This window comes from Strix uralensis, chromosome 2 (assembly GCF_047716275.1).
Source record: "Strix uralensis isolate ZFMK-TIS-50842 chromosome 2, bStrUra1, whole genome shotgun sequence".
NCBI classification, from domain to species: domain Eukaryota; kingdom Metazoa; phylum Chordata; class Aves; order Strigiformes; family Strigidae; genus Strix; species Strix uralensis.
Genome location: NC_133973.1, coordinates 134,937,414 through 134,962,001, shown reverse-complemented (window position 1 = coordinate 134,962,001; position 24,588 = coordinate 134,937,414). Strand labels below are relative to the sequence as shown.

The 24,588-nt window shown below is 45.0% G+C and overlaps 1 protein-coding gene across 6 annotated transcripts in view; it reads right to left on the bottom strand.

Annotated features, from left to right (window-relative positions):
* The window catches only part of PAK1 (p21 (RAC1) activated kinase 1), an 83,933-nt gene extending 60,317 nt beyond the window's left edge, over window positions 1–23,616 (bottom strand). The window contains exon 1 of one of the 6 annotated variants that reach the window (XM_074860446.1): window positions 23,512–23,616. The gene's annotated coding sequence lies outside the window, so the exon portion shown is untranslated. Of the gene's footprint in view, window positions 1–12,604; window positions 12,747–21,316; window positions 21,619–22,800; window positions 22,853–23,511 lie in introns of those variants that run through there. The other 5 variants (XM_074860440.1, XM_074860439.1, XM_074860438.1 and 2 more) reach the window with 5 other exon arrangements.
* Window positions 23,617–24,588: the final 972 nt, after the last annotated feature.

The window sequence follows — 24,588 nt, the reverse complement described above, 5'->3', positions numbered from 1 at the left end:
CAAACCAGATTTCAAAGCTTTCTAACAACGGCGCAGGCCGTGCTGTCAGACCTTGCTGCTTAACACGTACGTGTGAGCGTTCAGGGCATTCGTGGGGTAGTCTTGGGATCTGAGCAGAGCTACAGTTGGATGTTCTCCAGGGGTATATTAGGAATCACAGATTGGTCTAGGTTGGAAAAGACCTTGAAGATCATCCAGTCCAACCGCTAACCTAGCACTGACAGTTCCCAACTACACCATATCCCTCAGCGCTATGTCGACCCAACTCTTAAACACCTCCAGGGATGGGGACTCTACCCCTGCCCTGGGCAGCCCATTCCAACACCTAACAACCCGTTCTGTAAAGAAATACTTCCTAATATCTAGTCTAAACCTTCCCTGGCACAATTTGAGGCCATTACCTCTTGTCCTATCACTTATTACTTGGTTAAAGAGACTCATCCCCAGCTCTCTGCAACCTCCTTTCAGGGAGTTGTAGGGGGCGATGAGGTCTCCCCTCAGCCTCCTCTTCTCCAGATTAAACAACCCCAGTTCCCTCAGCCGCTCCTCGTACGACGTGCTCTAGACCCTGCACCAGCTTCGTTGCCCTTCTTTGGACATGCTTGAGTCATTCAATGTCCTTTTTGTAGTGAGGGGCCCAAAACTGAACACAGTAATTGAGGTCTGGCCTCACCAGTGCCGAGTACAGGGGTAAGATCCCTTCCCTGTCCCTGCTGGCCACGCTAGTGCTGATGCAAGCCAGGATGCCATTGGCCTTCTTGGCCACCTGGGCACACTGCTGGCTCATGTTCAGCTGGCTGTCAATCAACACCCCCAGGTCCCTCTCTGACTGGCAGCTCTCCAGCCACTCCTGAATCAAATTGCCACACAAACGTAATTGCCAAGTTTCAGTCTAATGTTACAGCAATTTGCTTGACATGTTTTATTTCAGAGGACAAACCGGTGGAGTAATGTTTTGTTGTTATTAATGTGTCCAAGTCCCCTAAGACAACATTCATATCCCCTTTGGTAAGGCACAGGATTCCTTCAAGTTCTACTTTTGATAACAGAAAGCATTACAAATTCGTCATGCAGCCTGGAAAAAAGGCTTGGATGAGTTTAAGACAGTCAGTCAGAAAGATGCAAAGCAGTACTCTTACTTGGGAGTATACTCTCTCCCAAAATTCACAAACTCGAAGCAGAGGATGTTTGGTCCTCTGTCTTCTCTTCCAGGAGTCCATGCAGAAAGCCAGCCTGCAAGACATTTGCTGCATTACCTGATGCTTTCAATTCTTGCAACCCACACAGAGCCGAATCATCTGGGAAACAAGATTTCCCTGCCTCCAACCCCACAGTATTTGAGAGGTCAAATTCTGACCCCTTTTGAAAAGGCTGCTCAGAAAACATGTGCAAGATTAGCACGTTTCTATGCTCCCGTACCCAAATTACTGTCTGCCCAGCTCTTGCCCAGTGCAACTCTCCATTTCCAAGCCTTGCAGGCATCCTGCAGCATCGCACAGAATACACTCAAATGATCTGCGTGCATCAATATGCATTTGGACCATCTGTTAAACCCACAAGGCAACCACTGTCAGAAGATCCGTAAAGAGTGGGGAGTCAGTGTTAAGCAGTGAGTATGATTTCCTCTTCACCATTTCTTTTAAAAGATATTTTGGTCCCAATTCCCACAGAATTGGGATGTCACTTAAAGAAGACTTTTTGCTCACAGAGCCACATAAGATATCAAGTTTCAAAGTAAAGCTGAGCTATCAAAAAACCAAGTTGCTTATCCATCTTGTTTCCATTATAGAGCAGGGAACTCAATCGGGCTCTTCAAGCTGGAGGAAACTTCTCCACCAGACAAGGCTTCCTGAACATAGAGTCAGAACCTGCCACTAACTGACAGACATGACCGGGGAATCAACCCCTACTCTTGATTTGTTCAAGGTGTTTGTTTAAATCAAAGCAGCCACCTCTAGGAACAAAGACTGTAAGAATATTTCTGCTTATAGCGTAAGAATCTGTTTTAGTAGAATTAATATTGGGTTTGTTAAACTCTATGATAGCATCTGAACTCTGTCTCTTCAAGACTTTAGAGCAAACAAATCAGTAAAGTTTTAATCTAGAAAGCAAGAAGATAAAAGAGATTTATTTAAAGAGATTACAAACCCCTAAACCTATTACAAGGGCCACGTCAGTCTGTAACAACTGTTCATAAGAATTGAGCTCAACCTTTAGAAACCTGTCATATGGATTATTTTTTTAAACATGAAAGGGCTGCATACCAACACTGAGCTTCAAGCCTAAGAGCATTTTTGTCTGAAGATGATTGACCATAGCAAAAATCAAGCTAAGGAGTGTGAAAAGTGGCTTCCAATCTATTTAGTAGGTGTATGATTCCAAGCACCAGCTTGATAACTAGGTTGAGCAGCCACAAATGCACAAGGCACTAATCAGAAGTCAGGAGGGATGAGTCCCAGTCTGCAGTCACATGGAAGCACTAAAAATCCATTTTTTTTTCTCCAGCTCTCTGAAGTTCTCTCCTTTCTTGAATCTCTGGAAGAGGGGCATTATTCCTGCTCTGCTCACTTTGCATGGGATTCCCTGTAAGTAGAAATTCCCCCTTTCCCCTTTTTGGCATGATCTTCATGCAGGAAGATAAATTTTAAAGAGAGCTCATGTTTGTAAGAACTGCACCTTCCTAATCCACAAGTGAGACAAAGTGCTCCAAAATCACACTCTGTAATAACAGAAATAAAGATTCTACCGATTTCCTCAGACCCCTCCAGAGTCTGAAAATCATTTAGTTATCAAGTCACAAACACCCCTGACCCCATCAGCCTCATGGGCCAGATCCGAGCAGCTTCTGAAGAGGCCACACTTCTGCAGGTGACCTCCCAGCCCTGAGCAAGAACACCGCCGGCTGGAGCTGTGCCAATGCAAAAGCGCCAGGCTAACGATAGCATCACCTGAGCAGAATCTGTCCTGCAGGACAACAGTTAGGGATCCCAAGAGAACTTCACTAGAGATATTAGAGGAAGTGTTTCTGCAGCAATCCACTCATGCACACAAAGGTGGAGAAGGAAATGGCACAAAGCTCTCCCAACAGTACTTTGCTGCTTCTTGTACTAGTTACAGAAATCCACAGCAGCACAGACTTCAGCACAAACATTAGCCACTCACGTACATACCCTGGGCTCCAGGCAGCCTTGACAAGCCTGCCCATGCTCCAAATACACCCCCGATGGCAGCGCAGGCTGAGCTATGAAGACAAGCACAGAGCCAGGTGACAGAGATTTCAACGTGATAGCACTTTTTCAACAGAAGGTCAAGCACAGCCCCAGTTTCCTCTAAAAATGAAAGGCTTCAGTGAGACAGTTCATGCGCTTAAAGCTACACAAAGCCTTGAGTCACTCGCTGGGTCACGATCCAGCTGATTCTAAGAATCTGTATGCAGGCTGCTTACCCAGAAATTAACCTACTGCCTTGGAAAGCGTTGCTTAATTTAGAAGTGATTACTTACAGCACCTGCTGCTAGCCTCACAGCCTTTGATATGCCAGCTTCTCCAAAATTAATGCTAAGTCTTCTAAAATTATTTACATAAGTAATTAAGGAAAGAACTAAAAAAAGAGTGCTAAATGTATAACATAACAATCAGCTCGGTTATCAGCAGCAATTGAAACGATAATTTCCAAAGTAAATAGCATGAGTTAAGGCAGTCTGAGCTGAAGTTGCACAGTCGGTCCTTGCGGCAGACTCACATTCTCAGCCAGGCGTAACAGAAAACGTGTCGCACAGGCTACACACACCAAATTGTGAATATGTGCATGATACCACCCCCTCAGGAGAAGCTCCACACAGCAGGAGAACCTTTGCAAAACAAGTCTCCTGGCTTTAAAGCCACGTTACCTGTAGACTTTAAATCTAAAGCCAAACCCACAGCAGCCTTGTCATGCAAGCGTAGTGCCTCTTGCAGTAATTGAGTGCTGAGGTCAGCAGGCAACGGAGGGAGGAAGAGAAGGGAAGAAAGGAGGACTGAGGAACAGGCTCACTTCAGGGCCTATGTCCTCCTCCAGAAGTTTCTATTCACTTCTACATATGGGGTCTCAAAATAAGTCCATGGACCCTGATGGGATGCACCCACAAGTGCTGAGGGAGCTGGCAAATGTCATTGTGAGGCCAGTCTCGATAACTTTTGATTAATCATAGCGACTGGGGTAAGTGCCCATAGACTGGAGGAAAGCAAAAGTCACTCCTAATCTTCAAAAAGGACCCCAGGAACTAGAGGTGGGCCCACAAGAACCTCATGAAGCTTAACAAGGAGAAATGCAATGTCCTGCATCTGGGAAGGAACAACCTCAGGCACCTATACATTCTGGGGATCACCCAGGTGGAAAGCAGATTGGCAGAAAAGGACCTGAGGGTCCTGGTGGACACCAAGTTGAACATGAGCCAGCAATGGGTCCTTGCAGCCAAGAAGGCAAACAGTATCCTGGGCTGCACTAGCCAAAGGATTGGCAACAGATCAAGGGAGGTGATCCTTCCCCTCTACTCAGCACTGGTGAGGCCACACCTGGAGTGCTGGGTCCACTGCTGGGCTTCCCAGTACAAGAGAGACACAGACATACTGGAGAGAGTGCAGCAAAAGGCCACGAAGATGCTGAAGGGACTGGAGCATCTCTTCTATGATGAAAGATTGACAGAGCTGGGACTGTTCAGCCTGGAGAAGAGAAGGCTCAGGGGGATCTCATCCATGTATATAAATACCTGCAGGGAGGGTGCAAAGAAGATGGAGCCAGGGTCTTTTCAATGGTGCCCAGTGCCAGGAACAGAGGCAACAGGCACAAACTGACACACAGGAGGGTCCCTGAAACACTTTTTTTACTGTGAGGGTGGCTGAGCACTGGCAGAGGTTGCACAGAGAGCTTGCAGAGTCTCCATCCTTGGATCTGGAGACAGTCCTGGACAGCTGGCTCTGAGTGGCCCTGCTTGAGAACAGGAGCTTGGACCAGATAACCTCTGGAGGTCCCTTCCAACCTCAACCTGTCTGTGATTCCATGAAGACACGTACCTAAAGGTGTACAGGCATGAAGATGAGCCCTTCCAATGATTTCAAGAGGTAATGCAAACCTTACCTAATCCGTAACTACCAAATAGATGTTTTTATTCTGTTTGAAAAACAATGACATTTCAGTAATAGTAACTGAGATGTTGGATGCTTCCTTCCAGGGGAAGGAAGAGTTCAGAATTAAACATGGAACCCTTTACCACACAGGTCTGCCTCGGAGAAGAGTCGGCCCACTCACTCAAGGGCACAGAAGTTGGAAACAATTCAAATTTGGGGCTTTTTTCTGTTCCTAATCAAGACAGAGGTTATTTGCAAAAATTCAGCTGGGATCTTGAAACCTCCTTCATGCATTCAGAAGGACTTTTTCAGCAGCTTGAAAACATCTAACAGACTATGCCTGCTTCCTCCCCTGACCCATATATATCAAACTATAAAAGCTGCAATAGGCCTATACAAAAAGGTTTGCCTTTTAGGAGGTGGAACAAAGAAGGTAACATTCCTGTCTGAGTGCAACAAAAACAGTTTGAACAAGGTTTCAAAAGGTCACAGTCATTACAGCCTCCCAGAACTAGAGGCACCCAGTTGCAATTCAAGCTACACATCTCATCTCTTTCAAGTCTGAAAGCTTGGCTAAGTTTGCAGGTCTTTCAGGGATACTAAGCAAAGTATCATAGTGCCTCAGCTCCAGAAACTGGCTGTCTCTGAAGCCAAAGAAAACAAAGTAAAACTTGAAGTACCGAGGTTTAGGAGATCTGTGCAGGCAAAAATCTCACTTCACCCATCACTTTACAGCTGTGCAGCAGTCCGGAAGGCATCGCACTTCATATTATCCCTTAGGATGTTCTTATTTCTTTGCTTATGGCTTACATATTCAAGCATCTTCTAATCTGTGCATCTTTCAAAAAAACCCAACTATTGGCTGTTTCTCTGCACAACGAATTAACAAAGGCTTGGAATAAATAAATACCCCGAAATTGTTTTGGAAGGGAAAATGAGCAAGGGTTTCTGGAAAAAAGGATAATGGTCCTGTCCTCCCCCTCCAACTCCCTACACTAGAGGCTCATAAAATTTCAGGATCTTTTTCTAAATTTTAAGCAATGCACAGAAAACCATGCCTCCATAAAACACTACTCAGTGACGAAATGTTACTAATGTGGGTGAAGGAACAACTTCTGCTGGGTAACACAGAACACCTGAAAGTGCACAATAGCTCCGCTACCCATGTATAAACTGAGGACAGAGTTTAAATGAGTTGAGAAAGGTCACACAAGTTTACAGCAGAGGGTAAACACCACGTGGGTTTCCAGACTCCTGTCCTGCTCTGGTTTTGGGTTTTCTGTTTCCACCCTCCAACCCTCTGCTAATTTTGCAAGCGACTCCAGAGCAAGGCACAGAGTGGGGATGTGCCGGCTGGGGCAGGCTGCCAGGCAGAAGCTGCTGGGTCTGGTACCACACTCGGAATGGAAACAGCACAGAGCAGGAGCTGGCAGCACTCTGCCTTCCTTACCATCTCCTGGGCAACTTCCCCGATGGGGGACATTGGCACTGCTCCCTATCTCTCTCCTTTCCTCCTGAATGAGCCTCATTGGTTTGTTCCTGATTCAAGCTATCAAGTGATTACAACACTTTACCCTACTCCCTACAGGGCACAAGTGGCATGAAGCAGAGGTATGGATCACCACTCCTGTCAAAGCTTATGGTGTTCTTGTTCTGAGCCCTGACACCAGGGATGGGATTTTCATTTCAGGCCTCTGTCTCAGAAAACCATTTCACCATCAGGAATTTCTCTACAGCTTCTGCACTTGGAGGTGCTTAAAGCCTTCAGCGCATCCTCTCAGAATCATCTCGGTTGGAAAAGACCTTGAAGATCCTCCAGTCCAACCATGAACCTCACACTGACCATTCTCAACTCCACCAGATCCCTCAGTGCTGGGTCAGCCCCACTCTTCAACCCCTCCAGGGATGGGGACTCCCCCCCTGCCCTGGGCAGCCCATTCCAACGCCCAACAACCGCTTCTAGGAAGAAATACTTCCTAAGAGCCAGTCTGACCCTGCCCTGGTGCAGCTTGAGGCCAGATTCACATGACTGACACTGACCTTGTTCCCCACTTCCCTGATCTAACACCAGGCTGTGTCTCCATTGCCCTTCACTTGAAGCACACGCTCCAAACTACCAACTCACCCCACAGCAAAGCACACCCAAGCTGTGACCTGACCATCAGATTCCTTTCTGTCTGAAGTGTGCTCATTTATATTGCTCTGCTGAACAGCTGAAGAACATCTATTCCAACCGGCTTATCTTTGTTGATCTGTTCCTTCAAAGTGTTTCCTCCTTTCACAGGAGGCTGACGGCAGATGTCCATCAGCTGCGTACAACTGCAAAACCCCAGCATCACCAGTTACTTCCCATCAATTTTAAGTCCTAAACACTTTCCAGAGCAATGACATGAGCTGACACTTCAATAAAACATTAAGAGCTGAGCATTAAAACCCTCCTTTGATTCATGTAAGATGACTACTAATTTTGACAAGAGGACCCAAATTTCTAGACACTCTCTAGAGAGAGCTCTTGGGGCAGAGAACAGAGGTCTAACAAAAGCAACATGGACCTCGCTCAGTGGCATCAGTGTTTGAGCTTGGCTTAACACAGTAAAAAGGAATCTTTATCTGCCCTTTATATCATTGGATGCAACAAACAGACATGCCAAACCTCTCCAGGGTTTTGGCTTCAGAAAAAATAATTGCCAGCCACCACCAGGTTCAGCAGGACACCATGAGGTCACAACTGTGCAGTCTATCAACAGTTTAGTTTCTTCAAGACCACAGTGAGATTTTCATAACAGGGTAGTAAAACTACCTTCAGTACACAAGACTTTCCGAAAGGGATGCTCACTTCAGCCACTGTAAACAAGCAGCAGATGCTAACGACATGCCAGGTTTGACTCATAAAATTCATTAGCACCTTTACAGAGTTTGTGGTTTGTTTTTTGTATTTCATTTTGTGCGCAGTGAAAGAGATCCTCTTTTATTTATATGCCCTGCTTCCAATATGGCAACAATTGAGTTTTAACACCTTTATCACTTCTTTGTTCTTAAGACAAAGAAAAACAAACAAAAGACCACACATACATGCTGGATTTTCCCTCCTTAATGGTACAGAAACATTTTACTCATCTTCCCCCTGTCCCTTTCAGGCTCTACAACTGAAATAAAATTTTAGTTAACAGCATTTAAAAAACAAAACCAAGAAATACGCAACCACCTCTAAAAGGTTCGTTTGCGGCTTCCCAGTGCAATTTGTGTTGTCAAAGATTCAGAGAACCACCCTGACCCAATCCCGCTAGCACCACTATTAAATCTGAAGCAACTCAACTGGCTGGTGGGGACCACACTTTGATGGCAACAGGCACTCCTCTTCCAAGCAGGTGGGTGAAGCAAGTGTTGCAATATAATACCCTAGCACCAGGCATAGTGGTCAAAGTCATCTGAGCTAGTGGCTGAAAGGGCTCGGAAGCAGGTTCACATCCCATTTGGCTACTGCCACTGCAAGGACAACCATCTTGGGCAGAGCTGCAACCACCACCCCTGTATCTGCCCAGAACCACAAATTAGTGACCCAAAACAAAGCTATGAGGAGGCAGTCTGTTGCATCGGTTCAATCCCTCTGGCTGTCAGCCAGCCCAGAACAAGTCCCACAGGTAGAGAGAACCTAAGAGAGATCAGAATCAGGCCTACCATTCGTGAGGCAAGCGATTTTGCTGGCCTCTTCATCAGTCCCTCAGGGCTGTTTTCACTCTCTCGTGAGAACCTGGGATACAGTTATGTAAAACAGATTCCTCACCCTTAATTAAAATAAAGTTCACATGCACACCCTGCTGAAGGCAGCATTTAAAAAAAAAAAAATCATTTCTATGAGGGATAAGTCACTTATAATTAAAAAAAAAAACCTCAGTGTACACACAAGGGAGTGTCGAACGCTTGCCAGCCACCTGGATAATCACTTCCTATGAAAGCTGCAGAAGAGAGCCCTGGGGAAAGGAAGGGTCATGCAGACTCTCTCACAAAGGCAATGCAGGTGGGATTTGCCCTGCATGGGCAAGAGCTGCAAAGCCTGTCACCAAACTCCACTTATTCTGAGGCCACAAGCACCAATTCTTCCCCACTGCACTAGTATGCTCTTTCATCTGTTTTAAAATCAAAGCTCATCTTGTTTTATCAAAAGTTCCCTGGTTGTATCAGAATGGGAGCTGATAGATGTTTCATGTTCAGCTTTACCAGCTGACCTCAGCATCTAAACCTCAGCCATGTTCCTCCCCTCCTTCCCCCAAGGAAGAGTCCCAGTCATTTTAGCTTCTCACTGGAAGGCAGCCCACCTCTTTGACCCTTTTAGCTGCTTTTTTGCAACGCCACTGTGTCCTTCTGGAGATGGGGAGACCAGAACTGCACATCACACACAGGATGCGGGTGCATCAAGCATTTATACCGAAGCAAAATGATACCCTTCGTCCCTTTCCTGATGAGGATCGTGGCTTTTTTGGTTGCTGCTGCACAGTGACATTTTCCTCTCCTTCCTGAAAAGTGAAATCATCCCCAATTCTTTACTTCCTATTATTCATGTGGCTTTAAAGCTATAATAAACTTTCCTCCAAACTTGTAGCAGTTTAAGTTCTTGACAGAAGTTTTCTGAAAATTTAAATATATTGCATCCACTTTAGTGCTTTCCTACCAACACCCCACAGAACTTTATGGGGTAGAGCAGCGGGATTTGCATTTTTTGGAAGCCACACTGACTCTTCCCCAACAGTTAACATTTACCTGTGCATTTGGAGATCCTTAGTACAGACCTTTCCGTTCCTGGTAGCGTGACACTCTGGTGTGGTGTTCCCAGGATCCCCTCTAGAGCCTTTCCATAGATGGGAATTACATTGGCAACTCCACAGTCCTCTGGCACAGAGGTCTGTAGTGATAAGTTATACAGCGTGGCCAGCAGTTCTGCAGTTTCACATTCAAGTTCCTCAGGATTCTTGGTTGAAAACCACCCAGCTCTGGTAACAACATCTAACTTATCTATTTGGTCTAATTCTTCCTTTTGTATTTATCTCAAATTAGTTTATCCAATCTATTGGCTACAAAAAGTGCACTTGGTGTGGGAATGCCCCTAATACCTTCAGCAGTTAAGACTTGATGTTCTCTGCTATGGCTTTATCGACTCCAAGTAACATTTTTACGCCTTCATCATCAAGCACTCTTCACAAAATACCCTAATCCTGATGAATTATACCCTAATATATATAATATTTGTATATTCTCCATATAATATCCTAACAGATATAAAAACCAAAAGTCCTAACATCTCAGAAGAGCAGTCCCAAGACAGACTGTCTTGCCTACCTGCTGTCCCTGCTCTCCCCCTCATACCAACCCGTGCCCTGGCACGGCTGCCACCGTGCCTCTTCTTCCTTGGGGATGTTTCAGATACCACAAAGAGATCAGTGAGATTAAACAGTGTCACCATGGTAGCAAGCTCTGCTTTAACAGAGGGTGGAGACCCAAGCACCAACAATGCAAGTTTGGGACAGGAGCTATCCGGGCCTAAAGTGGGGTTTCTGTCTAGGCTCCTCCTGATGGGGAAGGCTGGCGCAAACGAAAGGTAGCTTTGTGCAGCAGGATGACATTAAGAGATGCCAAGCAATCTGAGGTGCAAACAACTGCAGATTTAAATGTTTTACCCTGACTTAAGTACTAAAGCAGGCACCTTCCTTGCTGCCACACAGTGTTTCTGTTCCTCACCAGCACATCCCTGTAACACTCACAAATTCAGTGAAAATGCTCCTTTTGGATGAGGCTGTGTGTGAAGCTACCTGCCTGCACAGGCACTTGCAGAGTGGAGACTGAAACAGTTTCCTTCTTCCACGCCCTCCATTCCTTGGCATTTATACCCTTCAGAAGCCCATAAACAGTCCTGCCCTCCTCCTCATTTTATAAAAACTACACAAGTATAGAGCTCTTTTATCTTCCTTTTGCGTCAATCCCTCCAGCCCCAAAGTCATTTCTTTTGCTTTCCTTCAATTTCCTCCTGTTTATCTGCTAGAAAGTAACAAGGATCAAAGGCAGCAATTACTTAAAAAAAAAAAAAAATCCCCCCACCCCTCACACTGATTAGCAACATCAGACCCAATTTTCAGAAAGATATTTAAGAGTTTTTAAAAATACTTTACCAGCTTAGGTGCCAAATCCCAACAGTTTCCGAGGGAATCAAGCGCCCACGCGCTTTCTGGATTCCCACTAGATGCCTACCCACATCTTTTAGTATGTAACCACATGAAACACTCTACTTTTGTTCTCAAGGTTAGGCTCTGTAAGTGCTGCTAAGACAGTCCTTGAATGTTCCCACTGAAACACGTAAGGCTACCAAGACAGTTATGTCTCCAGGTTAGGAAGAAAAAAAAAAAAAGGGGGGGGGGGGAAAAGAAAAAAAAACCACAACTTTTTTTTTGTTCCTTCATATGCAGCAGATCTTACCAAATACCTGCTGCGCAGTTCCTGACAACGTGAAAGTTTCTCATCTTGTTTTCATCTTGGCTAGGAATTCTGAGGCACAAATGTTGCCAAAGTCTTTCTGTACATATTTCAGGCTATTCAGAGATAAAGTGACATTATGCTATAACAGAAATGTGTTTTCCTGTTCCTCCCTGTGTCTGTTGCTTCTGTGTTCACCCTTTACACCTGCATGACAGAAGAAAGCATATTACTTCTCCCGCACAGTTGTGTTTTAGGCTCACTGTGAGGCTTTACGGGCAGTGTTTAAGTGGAAGGTGACAAGGAATCTCAGCACCTCCATGAATAAGCCACCAAGCATTTGTACAAGAGGTGACTCCTGCACTATAGCAAAACAGTACAGTTAATTAATAATGTTTGTGTGACTGGCAGCAGCATTTAGCAACTTAATTCCATCTTGGATTAAAACTATAGTTCCAGCTGGACACCAGCAAGAAGTTTGGGCCTGATTTATAACCTGCTGGGGAAAACATCCTTTCAATTCTGAATCATCTTTTCAAGATTACAGGAATATATATATATATACACACACACCTACAAGATGCAAGACATTACGCAGGTAGGTGATGGGAAAATCCCACAAGCGCTCTACTATACTAACAAATGAACCCACTACGTGAAGCATCAAAGCCCCTACAGCACAGCAGGGATTACAAACATTATGCTTCCACACCGAAACAAAGGAGGATCCAGAACAGCACAACAACGAGAGTGGGGAAAAACACATAACCCAGTTGTGATTTTCTGTTAAGCTTTTTCTCCCAAATACATTTATCAAAGACAGAGAACCAGCTGGAGAGGAGTCAAAATCCATTTGGTACCAAGAACTTTCAGATTTGGAGCATAAGCAGGTCTAGCAGGAGCTGACTGGGCAGGTGCTAGAGGTCCAGAGGGCTTGGGGACAGAGGAAGGTAAGAACAAAATAACCAAAATAGAAAGCTGTATACAATACGTACCACAATGACAGACACATCTTTCAAGAGTAAAAAGGCACTTACTTGCGAGCTAATCCTGAGAAGCCACCAGATCTAGCCATATGTCTTACAGTCCTTACATCCAAGTTTCAAACCTACAGACAGCTCCGGGATCTTTAATACTATACCACAGCTACATTCACTCATCTTGCTCTGTTAAGTTTTCTGCCAGGTCAGCTCACAGCCAAGTGCTGAAAGGGAAAAGCACCCTTGCCTTCAGATGGCTGCATGCCATGATGAGCTCAGCTGTGTCAAGCTTCACCCCCAGATCACAGCCTCCAAAAAAATTCAAGCAAAGAGCATGCTCCCAGCAGGTGGAGAGAGAAACCTCCTGTCCTTTCATCACGGACTCAGTCTCCAAGAAAATGCAAGTTTAGAATTATACTTTTAATATTAATTTTGAGTTGACCACATCAAAAGGAAAACAGCTGCCAACAGCCACATCCTTGTTCCATAGTTTTGTGATAGGGTGGGGGGGGAGGGCTGGTTTTTAGAAAAAAAAAGCAAACACAAGCTTCTCATCTGTTAGTCAAGAAGAATGCAAAGTCAACCACAGGCTCTTTCCTTCCAAATTTGTAGTTAGTTCATTAGGAATTTAAGATCAGAGCCCTCACAGAGAGGTCTAACAGTCTTTATGCTGAAACTAGTACAGGTTATGCATTATACAGAAGCCTTTCACCGCTCACCCCATTCACATCCCAGTGAAAAGAAAAACAACGCTAACAAGAGCCCCACCACAGAAGGGAAGCGCGTGAATTCATGAGAAAGGAGGAAGACAGACCACAGAGATCACACATGCTCATCCTATTGGATTTCAGGTGATTTACCTATAGCTACAGGAAGTACAGATGGAACAGAATCTCAAGTCTTCAAAACCAAACACAACTACACCACACGTCGGATGAGATCACCTTGTTGAAGTCACTGCTCCTCAATACTGAGCCAAAAGAACAGGATGGGATTCAAAGAGCAACTGAACATCATCAGATAGGACAGACATCCACTGGAACACTAACCTTAAAGCTTGATGACAGAAACAGGTACGATGTTAAAAGCAGAAAGCCACATTCTTTTAACCTCCATGACCATCACCTCCTGAACTGCACACTTAAGCATTTAATGCTGCCGCATGTCAGCATGTGATGAAACGTTTTTGAAACAAACAAAAAAAGCCCACACAAGCACTGTTGGTGGCATCTGGACTAGGTCCCAGGATGCGTAAGTATTGGATCAGGAGGCAGGAAGGGCTCTTGCAGGATGTACCTAGTATTAGAAAGGACTGGCTCTCAAAAAAAGGAAAGGGCATCTAAAATAAAAATGATGATATGAATGAAAGAAAAAAAACAAACAACTATAATCCTGATGATTCCCTAATGAGCTGCAGGAGGTAAAGGAAATCAAGCTGAGATCATTTCAACATTGGCATTTGTTTAAAGTAGCCAATAACTTTAAAAGAAGATATTGCACACAAGTAAAGACATTTTTGGTTGGACCAAGTAAATGACTAAATTCTTACAAATATGGCCAGCTCATCACTTCTGAATGTTTTTCTTTTGCAACTCAAGGACTTATTTAAGAGACACACACAACAAATGAAAAAACTGGCACTCAGAAGTCTACAAGGAAGAAGGAATGAGATTTCTGAGCATTTAGCCTACCCTTGCCGCCTTCTCCTGCCCTGTCCCCCACATCCCCTCTTCACCATAAGTAAACTGGAGACATGTTTGGGAGTGGGGACTGTTAATATGAGCTGGCAGGACGCTGTTTCAGCAAGTCTAACTTTCATGTGAAAGCCAGAAGTCCTACTATGACAGTGCAGTGAGTCACTCGATGACAAGTCATTGAGGCATTTAGATACTGTTTTTGAATTCTAACAAATGACACTGTTTTGCCTTGTCTAACTGAAGGATGTGCCTTTATTGAACCTAGAATTCAAACACCGCCTGTGACCGTCTGCCTCCATTTAAAGACAGCCTACACAGAAAGATATACTGGTTGTGTTCTACTTTCCGGCTTTCAGGAAAGCCCTGAAGGAATCTTGAATTTTTTGCTGCTTCTTGAAGAAAGTCCTGCTTTTGCCATTCCCAGCCCTACCCTCACCTTCTCAGCCTTTCTAAATGAAATCTACACGTTTAAATATTTCCAGATATCTCCTCAGCAAAACTGTCTGCTTGATAGAGGAAGGCAATGAGCCGAAGGTTTCTTCCCCTATCCAGTCTTCATCCTCCTCCCAAGCCCTGAACAAGCTGCTTCTGACTGGGGTGGAGGACAAAATATGAGGACTGTTTCTCATCAGTCTTATGGGTGGCCAGGGAAAGTAAAGATAGGCAGGAGATGAACAATGTTTCTGTAGAAAGGCAAAACGAAAACAAACAAACATGACTTTAAGGATGTAAGTAAGGAACGGAGACAGAAAAGAAACCAAACAAACAGGAAGAATACAAAACTTAGTTCCCACACACACGCTGCAAGGTAAGTTTAGTACGATTGTCAGGGCTCCCAGATATGGAAAGAGACACACTACTCTGACATTGGAGGTTACAGCTTCATCAAGATAAAGTGTCAGTTTAATCTTGTTCATGCTCTTCAAAATCTGTTTTAGGAACATAAACAAGGGATTAAAGCAGGTCTGGAAAAGTAGTTCTAGTCCCACTCTTTCAGATTCTTTTGGCGCTGGCCTGGTAGCGGTTGAGACTCCTGCTGCTTTTTGTGAATTTGGTACAGCCTTTTTAATCATTCGCTCTGCTACCAAGGGAGTCAAAATTGCGTCAAAGAATTTAGAAGACACGCAAATGTAAGAGACTGCAATTTTTCCCAGACACCTTTTTAACAAGACATATAGGCTGATGCAACAACAAGAAATTTGATGAGCCAGAAATTAGAAGACAGATTTTTAAATTTTTTGTTTATTAGATCAACATAACTGATGCAATACTTGTCGCTGGTGCTGCAGTTCCCTCTCCTTCCTTTTCTCACAACTTCTCTGGCTTTCTGTAAAGCTACTCAGTGAAGATTTCAGTGATTTTGGAGAATTAAGGTATAATGTTAATAACCTACTGTTAAGATGCAGTAGATACCCTCAACTCTTCCCCCCCAAAATTAGGAACTGGAGGCTCAAACCAAATCCTCTCATTATTTAAGTCTTCAAGGCACACTTGGATCAAATTCTGTCATTTCTCTCTACAGATAGGAGTGGGAGAAGTCTCTTTTATATGACACAGATTTTTGCATAGATTTCACATCTCCAGAATCTTGGAGCTTAACAGAAAGCATCAAACACCTTAACACACACCCACAACATGCATACATTTTACCAAAGAACCTTACCAATTACTTTGATTATCAGAAAGCGGATGGTTTCGATGAAGGGCTATGCGGCATTATCACCATTCATTTCTAGGCCACTCCTTTGAGTTCAGCTCACAAAGCTCTTCCGTTGTCATCTGCAATCTGCTGCGATCACGATGCCAGAAAAGTGACACTGAAATTGAACTCATATCTCATCCCAAAGTGGGACTGAAGACGAGCACAATGGCAGGGCGAAGCAGGGATGTCAACTATAAGCTTGTGGTTAACGTTTTGTGGTTAAACAGGAGAGTTAGCTCTCCTGGGCAGCGTGGCAAGAAAATTCAATCAAACTTCTGTGGAAAAAAGAATTAGCAGTGACCACATCCATGAGAAGTGCCATCCACTTAACAATCATTCCAGGATCTTTGCTTTATGTCTTTTATCTTTCTCCAGCCTCCCTCTTGCATGGAAACTGAGTATTCCTAGAACAATTTCTCATTTCAGCAAGAAGTGCCACGAGGCAAGTGGCTCAAACCCTCTCAAGCAAATCCTGTATTAAAGATATTATTTAACAAAGTACAATACTTAGTAAAACATAGAGATTCGCACTGGAAATTCAGCTTTAAGTAATTTAAGGTTCCACAAGACAATTAGATTGGTAGCCTGAAAAGTGCATTTCTGTATTATGGAGGCCACATACAGATTTCTGAAGAATTAGGAAAAATGTGACACTTTTCCTTTTTATGAACCAACGTTCCCTTTCATAAACTTGTTCCTTGAGATCCTGAGCTTGAATCAAAGGGTTTCCCCTCTCTGTGCTTTGTTTTGAAACAGATTTGTCCAATTTTCTAAAAATTAGCCAGTATGTGAATATCTGCCTTTTATTTATTGACCCTGACTACAGCAACATTAGGCCAATTATACACTAATTTGGATCGTTGTTAATTAAAGCGACTTTTTAATACATAATATTATGACATCTTCCAGTCTATTAAAAACAATGCCTATTAAAAACAATGTTTTACTAAATAAAACACAGACAAACTTGCGCTTCACTAAGAGTTAGCACATTTTCTGGTTTGCAAAATAAAATGATATTGAAATTTGTCTTGAGTGAGGCATTCCTGAAAGGATAAGGACATATAAATTGTTCTATTTCCAGAAGAACTGCAAAATGCAATGGGAGTTTTATAATTGAGTGTCTTATTAATTTTAATGAACTAATCAATATTGCATTTCAAATCTTGATGTGTCCGTTTTCTGCTAATTCTTTTTTGTGCTACACACTCCCTGGTCTTTGCAGTTGTTACCTGACTGTTAAATCCACCTTCTGTTATGAAGGGACACCAGAGTTCAGACTCAGGTGAGCAGTTTAATGAACCAGAAAAGCGAAGGATACATTATGAACCTGGCCTCATTTTTTTTTCCCCTGCCTCTACCTCAACACACACTGGGGTCACAGAGCTCAGTAACAGCCTCAGACACACGCTGCACCTTACAGAGAGGTTAGCACAGGGTCTGGAGCTGATCAGAATGTAACAGCTTCAGTCGTACAGACAGGATTGGGAAAGGGGGCTTGGAATATTCCTTCCTTCTGCTGCTGAAGGAAATCAGCTTTTCCTTCATCCCAAACATGTCTGAACTATGGAAGCACATGAATTCTACGTTCAGCTGTGACTTCTAGCCTCTCCAAAGCACAACTGAAATGAGACATTCTTGAAATACCTACTAAAGGCAAATGATAGATTCATCCTGGCACAAAGCCTTTAAGTTGAACTTGGTGAAACTGCATAATGTTCACTTACAGATAGCTGGGAACATTAAATCCAAGTTTTACAAAAGGAATCACTTCTCTACTCTTTCTACAGAGGAGTTTGGGTTAAGTGGCCAAGCCATGCATATTCTAAAATCAGCAGAGAATGTGCATTTGGGAATATGTAGGTGCAGAAAATAATCTATGTTGGAAATTCTTTATGGTAAAGAACTGATAAGCTATTTTGCATTACTCTAAGCTTTCTATATGTAAATGAGAACGACATGAAGCAAACCACCCATTCGAATAAAAATATTTCTCACTCCAGCTCCTATTTCATGAATACAACACATAAACCCTGAGAAATGGGCTTCATCTTGTGAGAGGCATCATCTAAAACTTGTGTACCACTTACAGTCATCAAGAGAACTGATAGCTCAAAGCCCTACTGATGCTTAGAGAAAGTAACTCAAGGTCCCAAAGCAGTGCTGTGACACCTTAGCAAGCCTGTCTGTCAAACTGTGTCCTAACCTTTTGCATTTGATTTTCCTTCTCTCTGCTGCCATCTGTAAAGTCATTAAATGCCATCAGCTGTAAACCACAGACACACTGTAATACGTGCATCAAGCTCATAAGAGCAGGAGACGATTCCTTAAGGTAAACTTGGATGACTCTTCTGCACCCCAAAACCACACACAATATGAACAGTAATTTATTTTCCTCCCCTGTTCTCCATTTAGATTACAGGTATGGGCTGACTTTATGGAAAAAGAAGGGGAAAAAAGGGCACGAGACAAGGCTTTATGCCCCTTGCATGCAGCACACACTTGCCACTTGACTTGCTTGTAGTCCCACAGCTACAAGCCCACCTAGATAAGGAGATGTTTGCAGCTAGATGCCATATACTTCAAGGCAGACACAATATATTATGTGCATTGCCTTTCACATGGCAATTGGGATCACAGAGGGCTGCTGTAGGAGAAATTATTTCTTTTCAGAAAGTACATTTGGTTACTACTTCTGCAGTGTTCTGATTTGGCCTGTTATCCCCAAATTAGGACCTTTCTACTATCCCATTACCTTTTTTTTCCTCCTCCTTTCTGTAAACCTGAGATGATAAAAGAATATCCGATTTGCCACCACTTTACCTCACTGATTCTAGACAGGAAGTAGGAAATAGAATGACTTTAAGGTAGTTTATCAGCTTAAGAGTGAAATAAAATAGCCATATAGGAGGACCAAAGAGCACAGATTGCAAGAAGGAAAGAAATTATGGAAGGAAAGTTATTGTTTAACCTACATCCCAGACCAGACGCAAGAGATAAAGGCCATTGTTAGCTATATGACTGGAAGTCAGAACACTTGGACTGCCAGTCTGAACAGCTATTAGAGAGCCCAGACAAATTACTAGAAGCATATTAGTACATTAACCAGACCTGAATACTTCTACTTTTTCTTCAAATTCCCCTGGAAATGCACTTAATCAGACGGCTTTTTTGTTTCCCCTTCCCCCACCCCAACAAACAAGTGCTAAAATGAAGGGAATTCATGAAAGCTATGCTACTGCAGTGCTTCTGCCAGTGGGTTTGTTAGCACTGCTGCCTGCCTGCATCCCCACAGAGAGAGGAGTAAGTGAAACTCCTCTCAGTTACCTGCTGCCCTGTACAACACAATGCATGGGAGACAGAGGAGACCTGGGTGACTACAAAGAGGAATCAGTACTTTTAGAGTGAAACTCTCTGACCTATTTTAAAAGGCATACTGGAGGACGATACATCCCACATCCTAAAAGGACCTTTTCCTCTCTACTGATCATACTGGGAGCCTGAGGAGACTTGCTTGGCTCTGAGCATCCATGTTTTCAGATCTGAGCATCTATGTTTTCATCAAGTGAATCCCATGAAGGGCCCTGAAACTGTGACACGCACCCCACTGCCACAGGCTGAAAAAGGAGACAGAGCGTAGGAGGACCCAAAGACTCACAACTACAGCTGTGAGGATGTGGCTGAGGAGGAACAAGAAAACAGTAAGCTTTTTCCCCCCCGCACAAAGCCAGGGACAGTAATCACCAGTGGCAGCACTGAGTGTCACCCCTCACAGCCAAAATGTCCACATTTACACATGCCGTGCACAGCCACACCCAAGTTCTGGAATTTCAAGCTTGGACTTAAATTTGAGTAAAAACCTGCTTAACACAACCAGCATCAGACATTTTTAATCTATTCATTCCTAAAGAGCATCACATGCCTTATGCTCAGAAGGGAAGAAGTGATCACAGTGACTTATGTGCCACATGAGTGAGCATCTGCTGACGGGCCCAGTTCTGCTGCCACCAAAGGGAATGGACCCAGCCATTCCCAGCCCTGGGAACTGGGGTGCAAAGCAGTTCCTCCCAGCTGAGAGCTGTGCAAGTGCATAAAAGTGTCACACATTAGAGAAATTATTTTCTCCGTAAAAGCAAGCCCTCAGCATCAAACAGAACATGCCTACATTTTCCCCAGTTCCTATACAGGCCAAGACATCGGGCTGAGAAAATAAGTACAGCTCCTTGCCAGGCATAGAGAAAGGCTCTTTCACACAATACGATTCTGGCACACAATATTCCTTTGCCTTCCCAAAGAGGTAAAAAGCCAACAAGAGATATTATTGTACCTGTCAATGGGCTAACGATCGACTAGGGTTTAAAGAATTATGACTTTCATTTTTAGTTGCCTGGTTTCACACTGTTTCTTGTATCTCCTCACAAAGAGTGATTGTTTTTCAGATCCTTTACAAAGTTTATTTGCTTCTGTTATCTGCTGTTGACAGGATGAACTGTAAACCCAGATCACTTTAAGGGTGGAGCTCTGGATCATTTCTGTATTTTGCTACTGAGAAAAGTCTATTTCAGCTTTAGGTGGTTCTGCACACTCTTAAGAATACAAGGGAACTGGACCATAACAACTAGCTTTTGAAATTACAAAACTTCCCACACAGAGGAAGCGAGACAGGTGCACAAAGGGAGAAAGAAGGGAAGAAGCCATACTGCAGCTCACTCATACTTTAAAGAAAACAAAACACTAGTTAGCAAATTAAGTGAAATTCACGCATTTAATAGTCCAAGCTGAGAAAAAAAGGTCTGCACACACCTGAAAAAGGATACACAAGAATCAGCAGTTATCAAACAGTTCTTTGGCCTCTTGGGCAAGAAGGGTTAGCATCAGTTTTTAATCCAGTGCAAGCAAGGCAGTCAAAAACACAATAAGCAATATATTTTCACTTCTGGAAGTTATGCTGGACTTGTCACACATTTCTTCCAATATCCCTGTGATGCACGGAAAAGCATGAACCATAAGACTTACGTTTCCCTACTCTTCCCCCCCCCCCCCCCCCCCCCCCCGAGTACCATACAGAGCACACAATAATCCCTAAAATCAGTCAAAGCATTCCCGCTGTCATACTACAAGAGCATTTTCCTCTTCAATTTTATTTTCAGCTTTCATTTCCAAGTCAAAGAATCGTAGTTATATCATCCCATTTAAAGAAGCTGGTCCCTCCCCACAGGACTCGGAAAGGCTAAATACCCACCCAGCTTATCAGTCTCCAGCTTTGTTATACAGTACAGCTAAGAACAAATTCTGTCCCGTGGCACAAGGCAGAGACAATCCACAGTTAAACAGATTCAGTATTTAGACGCATTTAAATTTCCACCGTACCTTCCGTTCTGTGTGCAGAGATGAGCTTCACTTCTCTGACTTATCCCAGAAAACGCACAGGGAAAAGCAATTTCTAAGCATCCAGCAGACACATACACACAAACTGCTCCACAAGGAGGAGTTTTTGCAGCTTTATCCTAAAAAACTGTGAGCGAGATTAACACACCCACACTAAGAGATGTTAGAGCAGCAGACGGGGAGATGCTCCCTGCTTTGCCAGGTAATGTGTGCACCACCAGGAAACTCCAGGTATGGAGAAGGGAGAAGCAGCTCGGTGAGAGGCATCCATGAGTCACTGTACAAAGAGTAATTGCAAGCAGAGAACAAACACTCTTCCGCCTGTGCCCGACACAGCCATTTCACCCAACTATAATACCCGCTTTCACTTTGAAACGCTTGGCTAACTAAACAGCTTTTACAGTTGTTCGTACATGTATGTATCTCTCACACTTAATCACCGCATAAAGTACATGCCTTACAGCGGGTAACAGGTCCCCAGCAAAGAGCCAGGTTTTGACATCTATTTATAAATCTTGTTCCTGAAGAAAAACTCCTGGAGGTAATGTCGGAATAAGGATCAAGTAATGCTCAGCAGGAGCAGATGCACCATGACACACGCACGGATGGAGCCAGCTATTCCCAACAATCATGAATTTTAAGCCCTCCGGATAACAAAAGCAGCAAGAACAGGGATTGCAGGCATGGCAGAGCTGTGGATTGGGGCATTTCCGTGCACAGTGGAAGAGAGAAGCGCTGCTGCCCCTGAGGGCTCGTCCTGCTGGTGCTGCCTCTCCTTCGGGCTCCCAGGAGCATTCAAGAGCACCCAGAGGTGCCACCCATCTCACGATGCCCCTTCACTGCTACCCACTCCCCAGGCAGAAGCCCCTGCTTTGAGGAGAAGGCTGGACTAGAGACTGAGGTCCCTTCCAATTATCCCACGATACTAAGTTCAGTTTTGCTTTTAAGTACTTTAACAGCAAAAAGCCACGGTTTCATACATACACACGGGCAGAGGATGGAGCGGGGGTAGGTAAAAGACACGCTCCCACCTCTCTCCATCCCTGCGCACCAGCCACACAAAGCCCGGGGCTGCATCACCCCATCGCCCAGCAAGGGTCCACCTCCCCAATCTTTGTGTTTGCCCAAAACACTCGCCCCTCCAGCTGAAGCCAGGACGGGGTGTTCATCAGAAAATTCTGAGCTGAGCCCCGATTTCCACCTCAAGCTCTGCTCCGGGACCCCAAGCATGCGGCCCCAAAAGGCTCCCCGGTTGGAAAGCCCGGGGGTTAAAGAGAACTCCCTTTGTTAAATGAATGAGCCGAGGAGGCAAGAGTGGGGGGAGGCAGGAGGAGGGAGCCAGGCTCAGTACCCCCCTCCTAAATGAAAAGAAAAAAAAAAAAAAAAACCCCGGCCGTTCAACCCTTTTGTAAACTTTCCGGCTACAAAACAACAAGCAAGGCAATCCCCGGCCCGGCGGGACTCACCTTCCGCCCGCCGCAAGGTGCTGCCCGGCTGCCGCCCTGCCCGCTCCCTGCCTGCTCCCTGCCAGCTCCCCACACCGCCCTCCAGCCGCCCCTATTGTCGGCCCGGCACCGCCTCCCTTCGCCCTCCCCGCCTTGCCGCTGCCATTGGCTCCGGTCCGGGGGGGCCCGCCCCGCCGCCCCCCTGTCGCCAAGGTGGGCAACGGGGCACGGCGGGGGAGGGGGGCAGGACTTGCTTTGGGGGACTGGGGTTGCGCTGGGCCGCAGCATCGCAGCTGAGCGGTCCCGGGGAAAAGTTGGGGTTTTTTTGGGGGGTGGGGGGTGGTACCTTCCCGGTGCAGCAGATGGGGAGCCCGGAGCTTGCGGCGGCTCCGTGCTGCCTCGGGAAAGCCGTGGGCTGTGCTCCAGCCTCGCTGCAGGCTGCTGCCCGGAGCCCGGCACCTCTGCAGGGCAGGGGGAAGGGAGCGGCGTTGGCCTGGGACGTGAAAATCTTTCGTGATCACGCCATCACCAGGAGCTCCGGCGCGGGGAGTGGATCACCGGCAATTACACCCTTGGCGTGCACCGCTGTAATGACTTTATTTCTGTATCACGCTGTGCTATCGCAGGGCCGGCTCCATTGTGCTAAGGACTGGGTGCATGCAGATCCAAAAAAGGCGAGAATAAAATGGGCTCTGCCCTGCTTGGGTGTTGCACAAGGCGAGAGGTCTGTACCTTAGACTGCAGGGACGCGGGTGTTGGCTCTCCCTGCGATCCAAAGCTCGCTGGAAACTTGTCGCCCTGGTTAACAGGAGTTTTCGTCTCAGCGCTTGTGCTCTGCTGAGAGAGAAAAAGAGGAGGGATTTGATTGCACAGCCGTAGAGCTGCACCGCGCTCAAGAACAGAGCATGGGCACGGTGAGGTTGTGTACATGGAACATGCTGTCTAGACACACAGAAGTAAGATGTTAAGCAGGTAGATACAGATAAAAGGGAGACAAATAATACAGGTCACCAGACCTGCCTTTTATACCGAGACAGCGTGCCCACCTACGACAGATTGAGATGGCGCTGCCACAGTCTTGTCCTTCTCCCTTGTACCAACGTTTATAAGTTTATCGGTTTGCACGGGAGCTAAACCAGCAGAAAATCAACAGCACAAAAATAAACAAATGGAGGAAGTGAGAATGCGAGTCTGGGGCTGGTAGGGAGAGTGGGACTGCAACAGAGCTGATTTCAATCAGCTCAACCTGTTGTGGAATTGCACACTTAGAATTACTTCCCTCTGTTGGATACATTTAAAATCGGATTCAAAACCACGCACCCAGACTGACGCACGAACCCGGCGCACGGTCTGTCTGTCGTCTGTCCTCTGGTTGTGACATAAAGGTGCTGAGCTCAGTACGGGCAGTATAGTGGTCACTTCACTTCAAAGGCAGCCACGATCAGCCTGGATCAAGAATCCCACAGTTACATGTGAGTGCTGCAGGGGGGAAAAGGAGGGGAAGACCATGCAGCTCAGCTTGAATGCCAGATCCACAAAGGGGCACCATCAAAGCTGCAGTTAAAACTGAAGAGTTACCCTTGAGCTCTGAATTGAGACCTGAGGAGTAATGTCCTTCTGTACCACACACCAAATCACAAAGCCTTTTCAGAAACATGGATGCACCCTGATAATTTAAAAAAATCAGTCTTGATGCCAAGCAAGAGATCGGTCAAAAATACTCATAAACATGCCTTGTTTGACAAGATATTTCACCAAATACATTCATTCAACCACTCGCAGAATGGCTGCGTAAGGTAATTGCAGTGG